An 8,705-nucleotide genomic window follows, 5' to 3' on the forward strand; every position below is an offset into this window, starting at 1 on the left:
TTTATATGTCCTACACTGTTGGTTTAATGGTGTACATTGGCTTTGATTACAATAGTATAGTCTCTGTGTAATTTTTTTCATCTGTAACTAACATTAGCAATGTATGTGAATGTCTCAATGACATTGGTACACACCATGTTAAGTGTAGCCTCCCTGTGGGGATGGGGGAGCAACATGCCAAGGGCATATAGGAGGTCTTCTTTGCTTATTTGAAGGAAACCACCCCCCTGCAGGCTGGGTCAAGACTGTCATGTATTTTCAGGTGCACGGGAGTAGACCTATCTGGTCATGTTCAGCCTCTTCCACTCTGGAGGCAAGGTTGCTGTGGGCTTTGAGGTATAGGAGCCAGCTGGGCTATGCTAGACCATGTGAAGTATCCTCTGCATTAAACAATACCATCAGTTTCTAAAGGGTCAGGGTACCAAGTGGGCACTGACGCAAGAGCTGTTTCACTGGGCCTAGGCTGTCTATATTTGGGATTGAGAAGCCATAGATATTTGAGTACAGTGCAATCATGGTGGAGCCCCGGAGATAAAGATGCAATTGCTACTCACCTCCAGAGCAGGATCTGCTCTAGTAGTGGTTCTGGTCTCAAGATAATGCTATACAACAGCCTGAATCATCAGAAGGAGGCAGTGTACAATGTGGGCTCCTCCTTTGGAGCAGTTCAGGTAGCTCCTTAGATTGAGCTTAAGCTCTGAGGGCTGCAGGATTCTCTAGCAAAAAATATTGTTTGTGTTTGCGGTTTTAATGCATAATGCTGGATGTATCCTGCTTATTCTTTCCCCTCTAGTAGTCCATCCTAGATCCCAGCTGTTCTTGATTGGGAGACAGTGTGGCAGAACAAGGAATTTTGTTCCCTTCTCTATGTGGCCATCCTAAGTCAGTGTGATCCAGAGGATCTCCAATACTCTTCAGCTACACCCCCCACTCACCTTCAGACTCCACCTAGGAAACACCTATTTACTCATTGTTTTTGTTTTCCTTTGGAGAGAGAGATGAGCATCGGGTTCTTCTAGTCAGTCATCTTATTCTACCCTCTAAAAATGTATTTTAATGGATGTAAATATCTGTAATATGAAACTGAGTTCAGAAGACTGTATTGGTGTTAACATTTCCTGAATGGTTGAGAATATATCCAATGTTTGCCTCCATTTCTGGGCACAGATTTCAGGATATTCTTATTCTATCTGAAAAGGGCTGACTATTTTAAAGACTAATGTTCTATTCTTTGTGGCTATTCTCTTTACTTGCTTGTCCCTCCTTATTAGTTTCTGGAAAGATTTGATTCCTTAATTGTAATAAACTTCATGGACAGCAGGTGAATTTTCTCAAGCATTATCTTCCCAAAACACAAATTGGATCAAGTTATTTCCCTTTTTAAAACATTTTGTGGCAAGTACATAAATATTACTCCACAGAGTTGGACGTTTGAGAAATATCACATTTTTAAAAATCCAATTAAGTCTAACTGTAAGGAACCATGCCCATAGCCTGGCAGTTAAAGCAGCCAGATCACACACAGTCAACTGCAAGGTCTGAAAAAAAATACACCAATCACATGTACATAAGTGTCCCCAGTTCTGTCAGGGTAGAAAAATGGAGAAGGGATTGTAGTGTAAACATGCCCCATTAGAGATTGCTTGCTCTCTCTCCTCTGTGTTTCTCAGTCTCTTCCTCCAGTGAGCACATACACCCTTTTGCAAATAAAAAACATTTAACTCTAAACCTGTATTCCTAAATCTAATAGGAAATTCAATCATGGTAAATAATGTAAGGGTACTTGCCTCTCCCTAGAGTGATCTAAGAATATAGGAAGCTAACATAATATCCCCTGAAATAAAAGTAGCTTCTGATTCTCTGTCATGGCTGTTAGCAATATCCTCATTTTCCAAACCAACGTGACTCTTGAAGTGTGGGCAGCTCTATAGATACTGTGCCAACTGAAGTACAGATGTTTCTGTCTACAAGGGAGAAGCAGTGCCTGGCGGGTATTCCTTTTCTGAATCACGTCTCTGAGTTCTCACTATTCAGGTCACCAAGTTTGTACCCCTGACTCTCTCTGAACTGCCAACCTCTATTCCTTCTCCTGCTTGAAGGAATTTCTTTCCCACTCCTGCCTCTTGTACTAGGCACTTTCTTCTGTACCCTCCTTATCTAGGGTACCAAACACAATCTCTTCAGAGACAGTCTTTGAACACATAAGAAATTAATGTTGTTCTTCTGACAGTTTAACCTTTGGTTCTGCCAAAGCTCCCGGACAAAGGAATAGAAAAGTTTACCCTATCTTCTTGAAAGAAAAAAAGGAATAGGTTGGGTAGGTATAAATGGAAACAAAAAATTAATAATTATAATAAATCATCCTGCCATACCTTCAAATATTTTTCTTAGAAAATAGAATTCATAATCTGTAGGTTGATCACTGAGAACTTTCGTAGTCTAGATTCCATTGCTTTTCTAATTTTTATCTTTATATCTTTCAAGCTCTGCAACTACCAATCATGCCACCATCATATTCATCCACGTTAATTTCATGCTTAAAAGAGTGTTTTCTTATGTGTGCCTCTCTAGGAAATACCTATTTACTCATCTATAAAGATTCAGCTCAAGAGTTGTTTCTCTCTGGAGATTTGCCTGGTTTTTCCAGAATAGAATGACTACTCTCTTCTGTAGATTCCACTATTCCTATAACATTTCAATATATTCATCTTCCTTTACTATTCCACCAAATCTTTGAGGACAGAAGTCATTCATTTCTCCATTGCAGTGTCTAATACATGCCTAGATTAGGGGTGGTGTCCTGTAAACAAAACAAATAGAAATGCAAGAATAAACACAACAGAGAAACAGCATTGTTGACCCTACAAACGTGTAAGTCTTCAAGCCTTGACCTATGATGTGATATAAATCTGTGTGTGTGTTTTCTCACTACCTTTAATTTAGGATCATTTATATATACAGGATGTATCTTTTAAACCATGTTCATGCCAAGGCACAATGTTTTTTACTTCAATACATTCTATCTTAAAATATTTTGTATTTGCCCAAAAAAGAACAGTGTGAAGTATCACACTCCCTGACCAAAAATATATTACAAAGCTGTGGTAATCAAGATAGCATGGTACTGGCACAAAAACATGCATGTAGACCAATGAAACAAAATAGAGAACCCAGAAATAACTCCAAAACATACAAATAGTTGACTTTTGACAAAGGGCACCAATTAATCCACTGGGGGGGAAATCTCTTCTGCAAATGGTGCTTGAAAAACTGGATATACACCTGCAGAAAAATGAAACAGGACCCCTCTCTCTCACCATTAATAAAAATAAACTCAAAATGGACCATAGATCTAAACATAAAACCTCAAACTGTAAAACTACTGGGAAAAAAAATGGGGGGGATCTCTTAGAAACATTGGAGGTGGCAGAGACTTTATAAATAAGACCCCCAAAGCCAAGCAATAATCTGAAAAATAGACAAGTGATTACATCAGGTTAAAAAGCCCCTGCATAGGGGACCAGCAGTTAGCATAATGGCTATGTTGCTAGACTCCCAAGTAGTTGACCACAGTTCAGGTCCCAGACCCAGTAGCTTAAACTTACGCCGGGCGCCTGTGTGTGCGTGCCCAAGATCCCGAGAGGAGAATGGAGGAGAAGGGATTGTGTTGTGGCCATCCCCCCTGGGGGGTGATTTCTCGCTTTCTGTCTCTGTCTCTCTTCGTCTTTCTGGCAAGCACACGTGCCCTATAGCAAAAACCTCTCCAAAAAAAAGAAAAAGAAAGCCCCTGCATAGCAAAAGAAACAATAATTAGAGTGAAGAGACAACCCACAGAATGGGAGAATATATTTACAAACTATGCCTCAGATAAGGAACTGAAACCAGAATATACAGGGAACTCAAGCACCTTACCTTCCCCTCCCCCCACAAAATATATCCGTTAAAAGATGTGAAAATGAGCTGAACAGACAACGCTCCAAAGAAGACATACAAACAGCCAAAAAGCATATAAAAATGCTCAACATCCCTCATCAGAAGGGATATGCAAATCAAAGCCACAATGAGATACCATCTAACCCCACTCTGAATGGCTAAAAATAAAGAAATAAAGAATAGTAAGTGCTGGCAAGGCTGCAGTGAAAAGGGAACTCTGTACTGTTGGTGGAAATGTAAATTAATGCAGCCACATGGAGAACAATATGGAGATTACTCAAAAACCCACAAACAGAACTACTGTTTCACTCCAGCAGTTCCACTCCTGGGTAACTACATAGGATCACACTCAGTCAGAAAAGTACTCGCTCAACCATGTTTATTGCAGCATTATTCACAATTGCTAAGACATGGAATCAACTCAAATGTGCTAGAACAGATGAATGGCTTGAAAACATGTGGCACATATATAGAATACTACTCAGCCATGAAATATCAACAAGACTCTGACATTTGATAGAAAGTGGACAATTATGGAAGATTTAATGCTGAGTGAAGCAAGTCAGACTATGAAAGAGAAGCATTATATGTCCCCATTAATTATACACCAAAAATGTCTGTGCTCTATGACAGAAACAGAAAGACTGGAAAGTATAAAGGAATAGAGAGCAACTGTGGATACTAGAAACTATATGGGAGGAGAGTGGGCAGTGGGGTGCAGGAGAGTAGGAATTGGAAGGAAAAAAAGTAAAATATTTAACAGGTACAAAACAGCAAAATTATGTGTTAAGGAAACTAGTAACATGGAAATAAATATTTTTTAATTGTGATCTCAATTGTTAGCCATTGGTTGATTCCTGGCTATTGAAGGCTTCACCAAGAGTCAAAACTGGAGATCCCAAAATAGCAACCAGGCAGTGAAATAGATAGGTCAGCCATATTTTTACTCAGTCAGGAAGGTTTTATTATTATTATTATTATTATTTAAATCTGAGTTTCAATGCATTTCACATAGGTAAATCTACTCCTTGACTCTCAAATACACTTAAACATGTGTTCCTTAACCTAAGCCAGTTCAGTATACAAGTCGCTCAGAATCTGAATTCTTCCCATATTCCAGCCAAGAGTTGGACTAGTAGAGAGGTGATCATTTTACTGTGGTGGGTGTCTGAAAGTACTCGTACACACTGAGATGAAAAATGCTGCAGGAAGTGAAGACGGGGTAAAAGAATAAGAAGCAAGAGAAGAAACAAAGAACAAGAAAAAATGAGACCTGTCAGTTCTGCCTCTTCCCAGTCTCCAGTCCTTCTTTATCCTAGTACAGTTGGATACATGTTGACATGTAGCCAGACAAATGAGAGTTTTCTCAGTGTCAGAAGAATCATCTCAGCTTACACACAGCTTGGGTGGTTTTTAGCCATCTATGTAAATAAGGTTTAATAAATGTGATGTTGTTCAATTTAACAAGCAATTATTTTGAACGTATGCTGTGTTGGACTATATCCTAAAGCTGCAGAGATAATGTAGACAGTGTTCATATCCTTGGGTACCACAGTTTAGTGAAAAAAGCTGTTTGTTTAGTGAAGCAAACTGATGTGTGAATTGATCACAATCAGATAATAAAGCAGAGCTATTCAGAAGGTGCTGTGGGAATTGAGAAAAAAAGGCACAAGGATAAATATGGAGATCTGGGGTAGACTTTACAGAGGAGGTACCATTTATTCCAGAAAAATAAAGGCATTCAGGTCCCAGCATAGGAGAAGGCGGTGCCTAGGAGATAAGGCTAAATAATATATTAAAGGATAAAATATTCCTAGAATTTACATTTTAATCCAAATTCAATGGGGATCCTTAGAAGATTTTTTAAAGTAGGGAAATAAAGGAATTAAATTTGAATTTTAGAAAGTTAGGCTAATCCTCTAAATACATATCCTACTTAAGCTATATTAAGATAGTTTTATAAATGCAAAATGAAAGTATTTCAGTGTGTTTGTCTGCCAGTACTTGTATGAATTCACATGCATGTGTACTTCTAGAAAATTCTAGATGTTCTTTTTCTTCCATTGTTTTATTTGCTTTCTTCTTTAGACACTAAGATCGGAGCACTTGGGACGAAGGGCTACAAGCCAGTCAAAGAAAGTTGGAAGCTTCCAAAAGGAACATAAAACTTAAGACACCCCAGTTTCAAGTTAGCAAGTCAATAGTATTATGGAAATTTACCAGATACTCCCTGAGATTTCTTCTTTCTAGTTCTCTTTTTACTCTTGGTTCTCATGCCAATTCAGCCCAAAATAAACATGACAAAAAATTTAGGGTCCATAGTTATGAATGGAGTGTTTTTGTCACTATAGCAAAAGCACCTTTATAGATTTTAAAATGAAAGCCAGTACTTGCGTATGGATTCTGCATCTGTTTTCCATTAAGGTTTACATAAATGGTTAACAAATAGGATCTCAACAGAGGAGAAATTATAGGGCTTATTATAAGGATGTCACATTTTTGCTTACCTCCAAGCTGTGGCTTTTATCCCCATTGCTCGTATTTCTCAGTTTGCTGACATTCTAGTTTCAAAAAACCAAGACTTCAAGCAGCTAAATATTGCCTAAAAGAGAATGTCCCAGTAGGTTATTCTCTGTAAAGCTGAAAATAAATCACAGTATAAGTATGTGTGTTCGCAGGGCAGGATCTATCCCTGCAGAGGGATTCTAGGGGAGGGAACTTCAGTTTGTCTTTGTCTCCCTGCTCCCAAATGGGGCCAGGCATATAATTTGTCACTTCCATAGTTACTGCTGGAGGCTCTTTGTAAACATATTTCATATTCTCTCGATATAGTCCCTTTCTCTTTATAAGCATTTTAAGTAGAGGTAATTGTGCAATTAGCAAAATTTGTCCTTTACGGTTTTCTGTCCTTCACTCTGACCCTCAGAGGCATCACCTTTTGATCTCAATTGCCTCCTAACTACTCCCATATCAATCCCAAACAGTCTTCAAGGTCCAAAGCAAGTGTCTCCTTCTTTTTCATCCAAGTTCAAATTGGAAAGTGAGTTGGCTAGAAAATTTATTCCCACTAACCTATTAATGGCTGAGAGGTACTTCATATGTTATTCCTTCTAGAGATATTTGTATTTTTACTAGAATTGGCTTGCCCTCATTGAAAGATATAAATCTGCAAAGACTGTAGCAAAATTGATTTATTTTCTGAAGCAATTTGCTTTTCATTCCTTCAGTTGGCAAATAGCTACAGAATTAAGTTACTACCATGGCAGGGACACTTTGCTTGGAGCTGATGGATACACAGATGGGACAGACATAGATCTTGCTGTTAAGCAGCTTACAGTTGAATAAGCAGTACAGACTTTTAGACTGCAGGCACCAGACTATAAAGGGTTTTATTTACTGCTATAACCCAGCATCTAGAGAAAGCCCACACTTCATAAGTGCTCAATAAAATTTGTTGAAGGATTAAAAAGATAACAGAGATGAAGAGACAAAAGACAAGTTAGGCTTCCCAAATATTATACAACTTACAAGGGAAAAAATCAATTTTAGAACTAAAAATTTAATAAGACTCCTGCAAAGGCAATTATATCATTTTTCAAAAGTTAATTTTTTCCATGAGAGAGAGACAGCATATACAAGGGTCTTAACATTGTAATCTCCTCCCAGCCTTCAGCCACCCTCAGATCATTCTTTCTATGCTTTTTTACCCTACTTCCTTTATCTGGTGTTGTCTCTGGAAACCTATCTCTACTTCACTCCTCTGCTTCGGTTTTCATCGGCTGGTTAAACATGTGGTCAGGCAGCAAGAAATCTCCAAAAAGGAAGAAAGCCTGATTAAAGGATCTTTGAATTAGTCATCGTGCTTTTGGATAATTGATATTGCAGATATTGTCAAAGCCAGTGTGTGTGGCCTATTTCTAAAATGTTCACTACACATAGTGTCTAGAGCACATCCAAAGTCAGACCAGAACAGGTGCTTCCTGTATAAGGCCATGCTACATTCAGAATGTTTTCGTCAAATAGAACCAAATTCTGTGTTCCATACACACTATGACATTTTTTTGGCATTGTCTGTGATAATCAATTACTTCTGTGCTGTTGTTTTACTTTCTGTCCAGAAAATAGACTTCCCTGAGATCATAGGAACTGATTTTTAATCTTAGGCGTCACAACTGTGTATAAGACCGATTTGATGTAGCAACCCATCAACAGTTAGGTGTAACAAACCCAAAGCAACATATTGGGTAGTCCAGGAATCAGTCATTTCCAAGAAGTAGTATCATGATTTATCACTATGAGAGCCTAGAACCAGGGTTCCCAGACTAGATAGACTGCAGTACTCTAAAGATCCAGAGAGTAAACCTAACCTTTTTTGTTGAGAAACAAAAGGAAGAAGCGTCATAGAGTGAAAATTATTATTCTCAGAGATGTCAGATTTACCAGAGATGATCATCCTCTTGGACTGAGTTTCTCCACCTCAGCATTATAGACATTTTGGGCTAGATCTTTGTGGGAACTGCTATATTTAGCAATATCCTTGGCCTTGAGCCACTATATGCCAGTACTAGCCCTACCCCAAGTTGTGACCACCAGAGAATACCACTGGCCATTGTCAAAGGGGGAGGAAATTATCCTCTCTGAGAATTACTATTGGTCTTTGGGGAGCACTGTATATTCTTTTGAGGACGTGTAATAAGGAAGATAACTGAGGGGTAGTAAGCCATTCTTATCCGACTGGGTTATTTTAGTGGACATATAAGTGACCATTAAAG

The 8,705-nt window shown here is 38.5% G+C and overlaps 1 long non-coding RNA gene across 1 annotated transcript in view; it reads right to left on the minus strand.

Annotated features, from left to right (window-relative positions):
* The window catches only part of LOC102477896 (uncharacterized), a 14,821-nt gene extending 6,913 nt beyond the window's left edge, over positions 1-7,908 (minus strand). The window contains exons 1-2 of the long non-coding RNA XR_335147.1: positions 7,641-7,908; positions 6,441-6,535 (exon numbers count right to left, since the gene is read on the minus strand). This is a non-coding gene — a long non-coding RNA (uncharacterized LOC102477896). The remainder of the gene's footprint in view (positions 1-6,440; positions 6,536-7,640) is intronic.
* Positions 7,909-8,705: the final 797 nt, after the last annotated feature.

Source organism: Tupaia chinensis, unplaced genomic scaffold, assembly GCF_000334495.1.
Source record: "Tupaia chinensis unplaced genomic scaffold, TupChi_1.0 Scaffold000354_1, whole genome shotgun sequence".
Classification (NCBI taxonomy): domain Eukaryota; kingdom Metazoa; phylum Chordata; class Mammalia; order Scandentia; family Tupaiidae; genus Tupaia; species Tupaia belangeri.